General features: G+C 35.3%; 1 protein-coding gene across 4 annotated transcripts in view; it reads right to left on the reverse strand.

Moving 5' to 3' along the window:
- Positions 1 to 16,081, reverse strand: part of lingo2.S (leucine rich repeat and Ig domain containing 2 S homeolog) — a 723,222-nt gene that overhangs the window by 441,483 nt on the left and 265,658 nt on the right. For 3 of the 4 annotated variants that reach the window (XM_041580104.1, XM_041580101.1, XM_041580102.1), the window contains exon 4: positions 5,620 to 5,673. The exons of the other annotated variant lie outside the window; for it this stretch is intronic. The gene's annotated coding sequence lies outside the window, so the exon portion shown is untranslated. The remainder of the gene's footprint in view (positions 1 to 5,619; positions 5,674 to 16,081) is intronic. 4 annotated transcript variants of the gene reach the window in all.

The following is a 16,081-nucleotide window of genomic DNA, read 5'->3' on the forward strand; positions in this document are numbered from 1 at the left end:
GGCGCAGTCGCGCTGGCGTCATTACGCCAGCGTGTAATTGGCGCGAGATTTAAAGGTATTTAAAGCCCAATTGGATCAAAGGACCTTGCCCATTGTTAGGTTCACTTTGCTTGTTCCTGGGTGTTATTACATTGATTCCTGTCCTGATCTACTGTGTTTGACCCTTGCCTGACTGAAACTTCGTTGTTCTCTCCTATCCTGAAACCTAGCCTGTCTATCGAAGATTCTATGCTCTCCATCCTGATTTTGGCCTGTCTGACTATTCTCACTGCTGGTGCTGGCCCAGCCTGCCTGTTCCTGGTGGCTTCCTATCTTCTAGTATCCTTGTAAACAGTTGTGCCCCATTGCCTGCCAGAACTTATGCCTTGCACCTCTCGTTAAGTCCAGGTGGCATCTGAGTAAGCCGAGGGCTCCTCCCGACGCCAAAGGCGGTCACTTAACTGGTGAAGTCTAGCCGTGACCAGGGTGCTTGGCATCTGTTCTGGTGTAGGGTGCTGACCGTGACAGTGTTGTTTAACTAAAAAGTACCATTTACAGTCCACCAACAGATATTATCTGGCTGATTTGTATCCTAATCATTAAAATTAATGTACCATAGATCTATGTGTAAGTGTATTGATATACAGTATATGTTATAATATAACAGTTAATTGAAATTGTGCACTCGTTTAAGAGAATGCTACTGTTATAATTGCTGGTGTCTCTAGAGAGTGTTAAGAGGCAGCTGAACGTGACTGGTAGCACTAGGCCAGACAACAACAGTTTAGAGAAATGAAGTACTTGTTTAAGAGATCGCTATTGGTATAATATCAGGTGTCTTTACAGAGCACAACAACATGCAGGTGACTTTAGATTGTGGCTATTAGTAGCAGAAGCTTGCCCTTTATTTCAAGCAGCTGTTTTTAACCTTGTGCTTGTGTTCAAACATGTGGGAGGACAGGTGGGGGCACATTTACTATGGGTCGAATATCATCTAAGTTAAATCCTTCGACTTTGAATATCGAAATACAAGGATTTATCGCAATTCGTTCAATTGAACGATCAGAGGAACGATCAGAGGAACAATTAAATCCTTCGAATTGAACGATTCGAAGGATTTTAATCCATCAATTGAACTATTTTCCTTCGATCAGAAATTACTAGGTAAGCCTATGGGGACCTTCCCCATAGGCTAACATTGGTGCTCGGTAGGTTTTAGGTGGCAAAGTAGGTGGTCAAAGTTTTTTTTAAAGAGACAGTACTTCAACTATCAAATGGTTGAATAGTCAAACGATTTTTAGTTCGAATAGTTTGATTCGTAGTCGTAGTTGAAGGTCGAAGTAGCCAATTCGATGGTCGAAGTTGCCAAAAAAATACTTCGAAATTCAAAGTATTTTTCATTCTAATCCTTCACTCGAGCTATGTAAATGTGCTCCGTGGTGTACATATCATGTAGCCGTATACCAGAAGCTCCATGCCAACAGCATAAATGCCTTATTTGGTGGGAAGTTAAATTTTTAAGTTGTTTAAAATAATAAAATTCATTGGTTACTTTTATGGAAAATCTCCCCCATTTTAAAGTCCTCTGTATTACCTTAATTGTACTCTGACCTTTCCAGTGAGACATCAGCTTGTTTATCTAAATAAATATTGTGGTAGAGAATGTAGCTAAAACAGGCTGCCGAAAGAAAAATTTGATTTTGATAAATATTGTGATTTTATGTGAAATACATTTTGTTTTTTAAAGCACTTATACTTCTGTATCATAATAAATAACCGGGAAAAGAAAAACAATAAGAACTGTGCCTTTTTTTTTTTTTTTTTTTTACAAAATATCAAATTTTATAAAAAGTTATTTTAGGCTGAGATCTGGTGCACTTGACTAGTACTTTATATAATTAGAAACCACCCTTAGGGGCAGATGTATCAAGGGTCGAATATCGAGGGGTAATTAACCCTCGATATTCGACTGCCGAATTAAAATCCTTCGACTTTGAATATCGTCGAAGGATTTTGCGCAATTCGTTCGTTCGAATGATCGAAGGAATAATCGTTCGATTAAATCCTTCGAATCGAACGGTTCGAATGGTTTTAATCCAGTGATCGAAGGATTATCCTTCGATCAAAAAATTGCTAGCAAGCCTATGGGGACCTTCCCCATAGGCTAACATTGGCCTTGGTAGGTTTTAGGTGGCGAACTAGGGGGTCGAAGAACTTTTTAAAGAAACAGTACTAGGATTATCAAATAGTCGAATGATTTTTAGTTTGAATCATTTGATTCAAAGTCGAAGGTCATAGTCGAAGGTCGAAGTAGCCAATTCGATGGTCGAAGTAGTGAAAAAAAGATTCTAAATTCAAACAATTTTTCCTCTATTCCTTCACTCGAACTTAGTGAATGGGCCCCTTAAAGTCCATTAATCTAACCTGACCTCATGAAGGCACATTTTTATAAGGCTATTCAAGCTAAGATGTGTGCTTTCTTTAAAGTGCCAATATTTACATACGCATTAGTTTTATCCCTAACATTTTCTAATTTTGTTGTTTTGATAGATTCTATGCCAGTATCCTAACAGATTTATGTTTACTCCTAAAAGCACCTCTTTTAAAGATTAGACATGGCTTCTTCAAAAAATTCAATATACCAGTGTCTTGAAATGTGGATAATCAGTTTGTATATTATAACGCAAGCTCAGTGGGAAGGACCACTTATTTAAAGTGAGTTTGTTTGAACTACACAGTAAACAGATGGTGCTGAGCCCTCTCAAGAACTAGATCCAATGTGGTTGTTACAGGAAAAACATACATATTTAGAGAATCCAGAAAAATCAAAGTGTTCACGTTCTGCTTGTATCTAAAAGACCTTTAAGTCAATGATAAATGTCTTAAAGGGTCCTTTAATTTTAAACTATATGAAATGCAATCATCTCATCATATTGGTAATAACTGGATTTTGTCTTTTTAGTGGACTAACATGAAAGATATAGCTGTGATTTCACAAGAGGAATAAAGAGTTTTTTGGGAATATTATGGTAGTAAAATCTTCAAGGAATATTGTGCTTTCTTTGTATTACTGTGAGTGAACTGTGTATACTTTGTATTGTTAATAGGCTAAATCAGAATATACTAGAGTTAAAGCAAAATGGATGTCATAATTTCCAGTGCTTTATTATAAAATGCTGCATCCAATCCTTTAGGAGCAAGTACTGTCAGTCGACACAGACTGGGAACCCAGGAGCTAACACCACTTTTGAAGTTTCCCTGCGTCCTTAAGCACATTGTGGTTATTTCATCAGAACAAATTGATATGGCTTTAGATGATTAGATGAAACTGCCTTTAATTAATAAATAGCACAGTTTCATGCAACAACTCCAGCATTGGAGTTGCATGACCACATCTGCTATTGTGATTAATAGCTGAGCTATATGATCTTTTAGTTAAGAGTTTTCAAGACATTCCTAATTTTCTGTTGCAGTCAATCATTAATTCAATATTGCAAAGAAAAAAAAGCTGTTAGTCTTTTGTGAGCAGAATGTACTTGTACAGTAAGTGCCTTACTTAAAACAAAAGGAATTGCGTACATCTGTCAGAGGCTCTCTAAAAAAATGCTGCCAAAATACAAATGCAAGACTTATCTCTCTTTAGGGAAGATGAGCGAGATACTGGACAAAAATATCTTCCAGAATTCCCTTTTGTTTATATGTTTTGCTTGTTGCATTTACTAGGCTTGAAATGTTTAGAATGATCTTTTTAAATATTGTTAGAACATTATGTCTGATATCACACTTTTTTCCCATAATTAATAATGAACAATATGTGTCTTTTTAATGTGCATTAATAAAGTCTCTTCCATCTACATGGTGTGATCACACAAGAAATAATGCTTACTGTGTACACAGTACCATACACACAAACTGATATTTACACAGTCAAAAGTTGATCTTAAATTTCTCTCAAAGCTTTCTACAACAGGAAGTTCTAACCACATGTCCCTGTGATGTTGAAAGTTACATGTAGATATTGGAAATATTGACTTTGTGATATTGAAAGGGATTACTGAATGGGAGATTTCCTACAAATAAATGGTGGAGCATAAAAGTTAGTTGTCAAAATTACTTCTTCTCTCATGTTACTCCCTAAAAGCATGTGCCAATGGCCCACTGAACTTTTTCATGACAAGATGAAGTCCCTCAGCTGTATGGTATATATCGAGGTTCATGTTCAAGCACTATTCATCAAGCTGATGTATTTTTATTATAATCTCATCATTTGTAAGTCTACTATACAGAAATGTTTATTGGACTCTCAGTATTGTGCAAAATAGCAGAAATGATGCTTAAGACTTTACTGGCTCTACTAGTTATGTGATCTGGTCTTTCATTTTCATACACCCAATACATCAGTTTTTTCTGATTGCCTTGTGCAATAACACCAGTTTTGCTAAACAGTTTGTCTAGCATCATTAATTCAAAGAAATTGACAATATCTCTGTTAAAGTAGACTTACTCACTAATTTAAATAGTACCAAAATCCACTCTTTTGACAGATGGTGTAAATAAATATGATTCTTTCCAGTACATCTGTGTTCTTCCATGTTTTAATAAAGGCTCTTTGCATTTTTTCATTAACAGCCAAAATAAAATTAAATTCTATTTTTGAACTACTCCAAGTTGACATTTTTACACAGATGGAACAAATTAAATTATATTAAAAAAAAAACATTTCAACATCTGTAAAATTATAAAAACAAGTACTTGAGCTGTAACGACTAGCAAAACAAGACAAATACACAAAACAGGTCTTTTGTTGTTTTTTTGCTAAATACAATAATTAAGACTTTTCTATTTTCAAAGAAAGCTTTTGAAGACATACAGTGCACGTAAACGATAATTTTTAGTGCTATCTTGTATTTTTCACCAGATAATGTAGAAATGTTTTTCAGGTGTACACCTGACAAAATGGCATGCCCCCAAAACAGCCTGTTTCACGCTAGAAATGCAGGGGATCACCATATGGAACTATAATTCTGTGTGCCAGTTTTGTGTTCTTTATTTATTTAATTTTATTATAGGTAGATTCTGATCTCCCTTAGCACCAGAGTGTAATAATTTTCAGAGAGGTCAGGTATGCCTGGGAGCTCTCAAATCAAGTTTTTGAGACTCGCACATCACTTGTTACCGTATATAAAATACCAGCCCTTATATTTTTCATATTGTTTTTATTCCACAGCTGTACTTGTCAAGCCTAAATAAAGCCTCCAAGATTGAAACTGAAAATATTACATGTTCTCATTTACTGTACAATGAACACTGAAAAAAAACACATACTACAAGAAGTGTTTAAGCTCAACTTTGTATGACATTTTATGATTTTAAATAACAGGTCTTATAAACTGATGACAGAATTGAAAAGATTTTGGGGAAAAATAAGACCAACAAAGAGCTCAAAAAGCAAAATAGCATGAATCAAACATTGCATAACTTATACAAATAAATATGTCAGACACGGAAATGTGTTTATTTTGCAAATGGCTTCTTTTAGTAAAACAGACAGATTTGATATTGCTGCAAGTAACATTTCCACTTACCTCTGCTATGAAACAGAGCAGTTAAGGAATAATTTAAGTCTTGAAGTAAACTAACCTTTGTATGTGCTCATGTTGCATCTGATTTTCTATTTGATCAGCATTTTCCAGTCTTTAATAAAAAATAAAAGTGAATATGAAACTAAGCATAGCCATTAAAACACATCACAAAATACTTTCCAAATCTGAAAAATTTTACAAATTCTAATAGATACAGACTGGCACACATTTACATTGTCAATAAGACATGGATAATTCCAAAATCTCTTACATCTGTGGCCACTTAGTTTTTCAAAATAGTCACCCAAAACCTAAATACAAAAGAGGTGAGTAGTCATGTCTAGAAAGTGTGATTACTGTGTAGTTTTTGCTTTGTAATCAGACATCAGGTACACAGACATAGTGCTTTTTACAATTTCAGAGCTAGAAGAAATGTATCAAATACCTTCACTGATCCTTGCAAAAACAAAAACAGGGAGAGGAAAAACTGTCTTTGAAGGATACATTAGCTAATGAGCAGTGGGGACCTCTTGAGATACAAGAAAAGCGTTTTGCCAAAACCAGCTAGTCTGAAAATCTTGTTTTTGTTGGACCTAGAGATTTTTAAGGGTTTTGCCAAAAACAGCTAGTCTGAAAATCTTGTTTTTGTTGGACCAAGAGATTTTTTAATCATGCGTAAATCATTTAAAAAGGAAAAAATAACCAATAACAATCTTATTGACATGCTATTGAAAAATTCATGTGACTACATCATCATGATTTTTTTTAGCAGTTTCCATCAATATACATTACTTCACACAATGGCAACATGCACAGCAATACAGCTTTCAGGGTATGCTTAACTAATAATACATGGTACACTATTTGCTAATTCTTCCATTGCTATAATTGGTTAGGAGAAGGAAGGGAGAAAGGATTGCATATGCCTCCTTCTAGACATTTTCATAACCATAGAACCCGGAATACTTTATTGCAAAATGTCTTACTGACCAAGATTCTGCTATACTAGACACACCATAGTGATCCCAACACTGTGGCAATATTTAGCTGTAAATAAACACCCACTGACTCCAAATGCATTTTTTTTGTGAGAAAAGGCCAATGACCATTTGTACACATACACAAACAAAAATACCATTACATAGTTACATAGTTAAGTTGGGTTGAAAAAATACCAAAGTCCATCAAGTTCAACAGCTCCACATCCATACATACACACACTGACCCCTCCATACCCTCACATAAACAATATACACTAATATCTATATTAATTGTAGATTTTAGTATCATAATATTATGCTTGTCCAATAAATTATCCAAGCCCCTGTTAAAGGTATTAAAGGAATCAGCCTTCACAACCTCATCCAACAGGGTATTCCACAACCTCACTGTCCTCACTGTGTATAACCACCTACGCCGCTTCAAATGAAAGTTCTTTTCCTCTAGTCTAAATGGATGGCTTCTGATGATCCATTTTAAGGGAACAAAAAAAAAACTCTACGGAAGACTGAATCAAATGCATTTTTGGCACAAGGAACAAAAACGCACCTTGATTCCAATGCATGTGCAAAGACACACAAAAGGCCCCTTGATTCTAATGCATTTTGTACAAATAAAAAACAAACGTTGGCGTCAATGCCTTTTGGGACAGATATCACTAATGCTGATTAATAAGTGGAAACAGGAGACTATACAATTATTAAACCTTTAGGCTTGAAAATGTATTCTGAGGGGAAGCGCAAACAAGAAAACTCCTGGTGCACGATATCCAGATAAGTATGTGCTGAGTAAAAAGTGCAAAAAACACATCCACCATGTCACTATGGTAACCCACTAATAAATGTAATAAGAAACCTCTTTGGAGAGAATACCTACTCACCAGGTTTTAAGAGGTCTATAGGCCCAACACAGTTACTTCAATCTTCACAATAAGATTCAAAATTAAAACAGCATTGAACAAATGTTCAGTCCAAATCCACAATATTAATTCCTGTTTGTGTTTCACGTGGTGTGCCATGCTTCCTCAGGAGGATATGCGCCATTCCCATGTGGTTGCCCTTAAAAAACAAACACAGTGCCTCCCCTCATGTGGTACTTCCTCTTAACTGAATTCCCATTGGTCCACCAAATCATGTGGTACCATGCACACGTGTCATGTGCCTGATGACACCACACCATAGAGTGCTCCCCAAGCTAAGCCTCTTTTTTCTAAAGCACATGTGTACCTGAATATTCTGCACCAGGACTTTTCTTGTTCTTGCCCACAGAATACATTTTCAAGCGATGTGTTAGTCCTGCAAGGTGGATATGTTTGGTGGGAGCTACAATCAAACACTTCGAATATAGCGCCAATTTGACTTTTTTGCTTTTAATTGCATAGATGGGAGATCCCAGCTTGCAAACGCTTCTTTCCAATGAAGCCTTCTACGAGGGATGTCTGCCAGCCCAGCTGTATTATTGAGCATGAATGCTTGCCTGATTTGCTTTTCAACTAAATAATTGGTTGAAGACATTATTATTTAATTCTTAGTTACAATCTACAATTGCTCCTCTTTTTCAATCTTATTAAATCAACTTAATCTCCACACCCACTTACAAACACACACATACCAGGAACAGTATATTTGCATTCAAAATATCAATATTTGCACAAATTTAAGTCTTGGTTTCCAAAACAGTAGAAAATAAGCATTGTGACCAGTGCACACAGCTATACTTGCAGCCAGTCAGGCATCCATTGAATTTGGTCAAAAATGTAAAAGTTTACGTTATAATAATAATTCACTTTAGAGCCTGAAATACAAGCTTTCCAAATAACTGTGATTTTATCGTTACTCAAAATAGGGCAAATAGAGCCAAATATGTTAAACATGTCTAGAATCTTGGAAGAACCATCGATGTCTGTGTAAACCACTCTATAATTAAGTAAGCCCAGCACCATACAGTTAAAATCAATACCCTTTCTTATCATAACTAGCCAAAGGGCATTGATAGCTGTTATTAGAGATCTTGGGTTAATGCAGCTTCGGGAAATTAAGTAGCTCAGTATTCTAATGAAGGGCAAATGAATAATATGCAGCGAATACTGTACCAGAGTGCACCAATTCTCAGAAATGTCATTCTGCTTTTAGCCAGTCTCATAATATTAGCTCACTGGGTTGGTATAAGATGGATCCTTAATTATACATTTTTTAAAAAAGGCAACGAAATTGTTTCAGTTATACAGGATTGCACACTTATGAAGTCATATAGGATATCAAAAAATAAAATAGAAATTCTTCCAATTCAGCCTTTAAATTTTTTGCTATGTTATTGCTAACTCTACACTGCAAAGGGTTTGGCATGTACCTTGTCTCCAAGAGGGACAAAATATTATTAATAATAAAACAAAGAGTACTGTCTTTGTAATACATGCCTCCAGGTTACCATCCCACAGTACTATCTCTCTGCTGAGACCACTGGTACCAGTCTGATTGCAAGACAATAGAGAGCTGCAAAAGCATAATATCACAATATACTGTAACTATGACTCCATACTCCAAGGTTTGCACTTATTATTTAGGTTGCAGATCAAAAGTAAAATGTATCTACTATTGCTAATGTTTCTCATTTATCAACAAATGTAATGTGACCTTACTGTAAAAGGCATTTTAAATGCAGTTCAAAGTGTAATCAAATCTATATATCTATAAATCTATAATCATCTATAATCTATGATGATACATTGATGCTTAAGAAAATGTGCTGGACTATGAATAGTGGTGTTCCAGGCCTGCTATGGATAATGAACCACATGTAGATATACATGTACCTCTATTTAGTTTATAGTTTACTAAAGAACATTCTCTTTTAGCAATACTAAAGAAAAGTTTGTGCAGAAATACAGGTTAGAACAAAATTTCATCTGTTATGTGTCATAGGTTAAGCTACTGCTCAGGTTGAATCCTCATTTGTTGTACAATGTACAGTATTTATTTTGTAACCATAAAAATTACAGCATATTGAGGTCAACCCGCTCCCAAAACTCCCTCCCTGCGAGGCCATATTATATTGTTAGTGTGAACAATTTGTTCATCTGTGTGCTAAACAGCGTAATGTAGGAAGTTAAATCTAAACAATGAGTGAACCCAATCCTAAAAAGTTATAAAATAGATAAACTGGTATTGCCCCATTCACATTAGATATGGCAGAGATACTAATAATTAATTTAGATTGTGCTCGTGTTTTTCATACTGTTCTTCATACTTTAATAGCATCTGAATAGGCCTACCTGTATTTCAAGGTACACTTGTGTCCATGGCTATTCATTTATATTTGCTTTACAAGGACTTGGTATGCATTACATTTAGAGTTGCAACATACTGTATAACCACTATTCATTTTTTTCACTGCAGAAGCTTTTCAAATCTGTCAAGACCCAGATGTAAACTCTGCTCTCTTGGATGATGCTTTACCATGATAAGCCACTGGAGGCTTTTGGAGTCAAGATTCTTCAGGTAATGCTAAGAAAATGTTTTCCTCCATTGTCCCCTCCTCCAAACTCATTAAAGTCATAGTGACACAAAAAAATACTTTTCAAAATATTAATCTACATTAAAAGTTACCTATGGGTCAAGTTGATTGTTATTAGCTGATAGTTCTGCTATTGTAAGTAGTTGCTACTTGAAGTTCCTAAACCTGACTGTTTTGCCGACCTGACTGTCCCTTTTTAACCTGTCAGTTAAGAGTTTAATGCTAATGGACTCCTGCTGCACAAATATGGCAGCCCCCTTATAGAGAAACATGGGTTAAGAAAGGTAGTGTAAAAGCATTAGGCAAATACTTTTTTTATGGCAAAATTATAAATAGCAGTCAAAGACAATGTTATGGTAGATGTTAAAAAAGGTTATTTTCTGGTGTCAGTATCTCTTTCAGGAGAGATGCCAGTAATCTATCAAGGAACTATATAAACTCATTTGCTTATTTGTTAAGTTTTAACAATAACCTACATGGTAAACTTGTATTTATTTCAAATATAAATAGTTAAGGCTATATTTAGTTTGGGGTAGGTGAAACCAACCCTTCAGGTTGATCTTTAAGGTAGGGGTCTTATAAATGGAAGGTTTAAGGTCTTATATAAGGGAACGCAGGAGCCAGGAACTTCCTCTTTGACCTGTTAACATCAAGAGGCAGGAAAAACTTCTGAGCCCTACAAGGTGGAAGGTTGTGCCTTGTTGGGACTAGGTAGAAGTTAGGAGAATTTTTGGAAGGTAGTCGGCAAGGGCAATCTGTGACCTTAATGAAGAGTTAGTGTTTGGGGGTGGGCCGGGAAATTGTCCAGTGAGGGACTGAAGCATTCAGGTGTAGATTAGTGGAAGTGGACTGCAGTGGGGCAGTCCCGGTGACGTTTGCACAGTGTACACAAAAGAGAAGCAGGGGAAAGCAAAGTGGCTAGAAGGCTCATTGAAACAGCTACATATTGTATATTGGAAAGTCGGGCTTCCAGTGCTCCAGTGCTGTATTGAAGACTGTTACAATAAAGTTTGTGTCTTGGTTCATCACACCACTGTGTAATTATATCTGCTTCTCACAATAAAGGCTTGTCTAAATATCAGTATGATTATTCAGAGATCTAATGATAAGCAAATGCAGCAGTATCATAGCCACTAACAAAACAGTAAAAAAAATAGTTTTTTTCAATGTGTCAGCCTTTAAGAATTCAAGAACCAGAAATGGAGTAACCTTAGGTTCCCTGTTTGGACAGTGATACATGGGTTGATATGTAGCCAGTGTCGGACTGGCCCGGCGGGATACCGGGAAAATACCCGGTGGGCCCCGACCCTAGTGGGCCCCCGTCGGGCCAGTCCCCCTTATTTTAAAAAAATAATAAAAAAAATTTCAGCGCATCGCAGCGCCGTTTGCGCATGCGCGCCGAGCGGTGTTTCTGTTTGCGCATGCGCAATGCGCCACCTGGGCAATTATGCCGAGCGGTGATTCACCTAACAAGTAGGTAGCGGGGGCCAGAGGGGGGCCCTGGACACCAGTCCCGGTGGGCCCCGGGCCCCCCAGTCCGACCCTGTATGTAGCCCAGTGACAACATATCACATATCATATCAGAGACAACCCATTCCCCAAGAAATGTTGGGTAATCTATTCTAACCAAAAAAAACCTCCAAAAAATTTAATACAGTTATGGGATTTGTATATTTTACCCACTGTGATTTACTTTAGCATGAAATGTTTATGGGGTTTTTTTGCCCACATTAAATTAAATAACACATGTGTCATTACTCTTTAGCCCTAAGAAAAGTGTAAAAAAAAACTGAAAGAAAAATTGATGCATGTAAAATATTGTCACCAATTTACTTTAATGTGTTTGGATATGCAACAGATTCACTGGACTCAAGTTATGGAGATCCAAAAACCAGAGGTCATGAGCGATCTAGATAACAGGTCCCATACCTGTGAAACTCTTTACTGATTTCTCGTGAAAGATAAGGCAAAAATCACTGCTAACTGAACTGCACAGGTATATGACACAAAATACAATATGACACAATATATGACACAAAACTAAGAAGTGTATATAAATTACAGCGTCTGGTTCTGATTTTCAGTCAAAATAATAATCAGTAAGTGGATATCAGCTTTTCATACAACAAGCTACTACATTAGTTTTCTAGAATCAGAACTGCAACAGGTTGACCCAAAACCACAATTTTCCCCATTAGACACAATTAAAATAGATTTTCTGAAAGCAATATACTGTATATTTGCATGACATTTCTCAAAATAAAAGGAATACATTAACATATAACCACAAATAAATGAAAAATGAATGATAATGGCGTTAAAGTCCGGAAGGCAAACTTTTCCCACTTCTGACTGTATAAATTGTGAGAAATATATCTCATGGTGTTGCTGAAATGTTTTTAAGTACAACACAGTTAGTCGTAATGCCCATAATGAACATTAAGAGGCTTTTAAATTCATTAGAAATTCATCAAACCTCTAAGACTAATGGCTTAGTCTATAAATGCAGTTACCCCCATAAGCAGAAGAACACAGAATAATATTATTTATTACTACAGTATAGAAATTTAAAAGGTTTTAAGAACAATGTTCTTAAAATGATTAAGAGTACCCTTTTTAAAGCACTCAATAATTTATTGGACTACATAGAAAAAAAAAATGATTTTATTGTAATTTGTAGTATACATTCAAATTAAAGCTAATATGCTCATTGTAAATAATATTAAACACTATCAGTGCATATAGCCCATATATCTCTGTTGTGCCTGGGTCAAAGCAATATGTGAAGTCAGTGAGTCATTCTTGCTTGATAGATTATTGTGGGATGGAATGATTATTATTGCTTCAGTACACAATGTTGACAACAGACTGAGTTACAGTTCCCTGACATGTCTACATCCACTGACTCTCTTGACAAAGTGTAATTTAGCAATAAAATATTTTCGGTTATGAAACAATCCATAAGCAACACAGGTTAAATTGCAGATAAGATAAGTGTCAACAGCCTAATACAGCAGTTCACTGTATCATCATGTTTAGAATGAGTATCCTAGACTGTGTATATGTGGAGCTTTCAGTGATGGTTTGAAATAGTATTTTTGTGTTTCTTTGTAGAATATAATCATTTCGGAATGTAGACATCCCAAATGATAAAGCTTTGAATCTATTTGAAATGACTAAGAATCTATAGCTTCTGTATTTTGACAACATGAAATATTTTCAATATGGACGATAAATAAAAATAGCAATTGGCCCATTTATAATTTTAGTAGTACCAGAGCATTTTGAAACCGTGATTAAACTCTAATTCTCTAAAACCACAAATGCCATGAAAGTTATTAAAAGATCTGAATATAAAAAATAAGAACAAAAAAATTAAAAAAGCTGAACGATGTGCTAAAAATACAAAACCTCTAGAATTTATCAGACATTTACTAGCGAAAATAAAATCTGAAAGACTCTAATAGGCCCAAGAAAGGTCCAATAGTATAAGCACAGCTTCCATTGACTTTTATGGGATCTTGAAAGCTTTTACTTGGTGTCGTTTTTTATTAGAGGCCTATTTGCTAACATTCGAATGTCTACTTTTTTTTCACGAATCTCTAGAAATGTGAAAAGGTGTTTTTTTTATTTTCTCTTTGTATATTTATTTGGATAATTCAGCTTTTTTTCATGTAAGCTTTTTATTTTCTGATCTATTAATACATTTTATGACATTAAGGGGCAGATTTATCAAGGGTCGAATTTTGAAGTGGAAAATACTTCGAAATTCGATCAACGAATAGAATCCTCCGACATTCGAATTCGAAGTCAGAGGATTTTATTCATTGTACGATTGTATTCTGATCGTCGTACGATCGTACTTCGAATCGTACAATTCGAAGATTTTATCATACGATCGTACGATTTTCCTTCGAAACCCAAAAACTTAGAAATATGCTCTGGTAGGTCCCCATAAACTAACATAGCACTTCGGCAGGTTTAAGTTGGAGAAGTATTGAGGTCAAAGTTTTTTTAAAGAGATAGTACTTTGATTATCGAATGGTCTAATAGTGGAAGATTTTTTACTTCAAATCGAAGTAAATTCGAAGTCGTAGTATCCTATTCGATGGTCAAAGTATCCAAAAAATTACTTTGAATTTCGAATTCTTTTAATTCAAAAATTCCCTCGAATTCACTTCGACCCTTGATTAATCTGCCCCTAATAGTTTTCGAGAAAGCGAGTTTATTCATAGTTTGAAAAACTTCTACAACCACTAAAATGAGATGTTGGTAAATGGGCCTTGAAATCTTAAAAAAAAATAGAAATTTGAATGTTAGTATATAGGCCCCTAAGGGTTGTAGTATTCAAATAAATAGTGAGGTGGTATGTTACTTATGTGTGTAGAGCCATTTCATTGTGCGCCATTACATTTTTTGGTCCACAATTTTTGCTACATCGTATTGCAAAAAAAGCATCTATACACGCCTGCTATTGAAATTCCTAAATACATGATTACAGTCAAATTGGCACCTTTTATAAAAAAAAAACCTTTACAGAGCTGAGGACTTCATTGGAAGAGATTTAAATTGGTAACATGGTAAGTAGAGGAAAACTAGGGAATGGCAGGTAGATATGAAATTGAAAAGCTAAAAATACAAATTACGTAGTTTTAACCCTTTATGGGCTACTTGGCATAACATTCATTGTGTGGCTCAAAGGGGAATTCCACCTGTACTTCCTCTTCATAGATGAAACATGATGTCACAAAAAGCCCTGGGGTGAGGCTGTGAATTTAAACAGGCCAAAAAAGTTAGTTCAGCCTATACCGAACACCACTTGATGAGTGCTGCTCTACTACACACCTGCACCTAGCTGCAACCGTTCAGCTAACTGGACTGCTTTTTACATTCCTTTTCTTCTCTTATCAAATTTTTTTTTTATTTATTTTTTTACTTTATTGGCCTTCACATTCACATTGTGAAAATATACACTTGCACAAAAAAACACACATATATTTTCCTTTTAATTACTATTTAATTTATTATCTGTCATTCCACAGTGAAATTAGGGCATCAGGTATATTGTTCAAAATTTAAAATAAGTCCTGCATGTTAGTACATTGAGGTCCACGCAGTCCCACAAAGGCCCGATAAAGGCTTACATGGGTTGTATACCTTTAAATTAACTTAGTATGATGGTCTGAGACAATTTACAATTGACTTTAATTTTTTATTATTTACTATTATTTAGCTATTTATTCAGCATTTCAGCAACCTGGTTAGTAGGGTCCAAATTACCCTAGCAAATAGTGATGAGCAAATGTTTTCACCAGGCATGGATTCACATCGAATTTCAGCATTTCACCATCTGCAAATTTTTTCGCAAAAAAGCAACAAAAATATTTTGTGAGCATTTTTTTCATGACAAGAAAGCTGCCAAGACAAAATTAATGCAGAGACAAAAACATCGGCATAAGAAAAAACGGCCATTGACTTTAACACATGTGGACAAAAAAGGTCGCTGAGACAAAAAAAGTTGAAAAAAAAAAAATTGTAACGCGTGTAAAAATTTGACACCGATTTTTCAGTTTTTCAAATTTTTATGCAGTTTTGCTAATTTTTCCGTTTAGAGAAACGGGACAGATTCACGCATCGCTAGTAGCAACCAAGTACATTAATTTGAATAAAAGACATAAAAGAAATAAAAATAGAAGACCCAATTAGTAATAAATAGTAGCAATAACAATTGTTTTCCATTTAGCTAAATTTTTTATGTAGATAATTTTAAATGTAGATAATAGTATAGGATAGCGTCAATACACACTATGAGCGACGCAACCACGTTCCCCATTGTGCACCATTAAAGGATTACTGAATAACCCTGCACTTGTGCGAGGTACTGTATATAATTATGCAATGTGACTTTGTTGCAAACTATGTGCACCGAATGGCATGGTTTGGTTTTATCGAGTGGGCATCGATTTCTAGAGTCTTGAATACTGCGAAAAAAGAGTTAAGGGTTGTCC

This window comes from Xenopus laevis, chromosome 1S (assembly GCF_017654675.1).
Source record: "Xenopus laevis strain J_2021 chromosome 1S, Xenopus_laevis_v10.1, whole genome shotgun sequence".
Lineage (NCBI taxonomy): Eukaryota > Metazoa > Chordata > Amphibia > Anura > Pipidae > Xenopus > Xenopus laevis.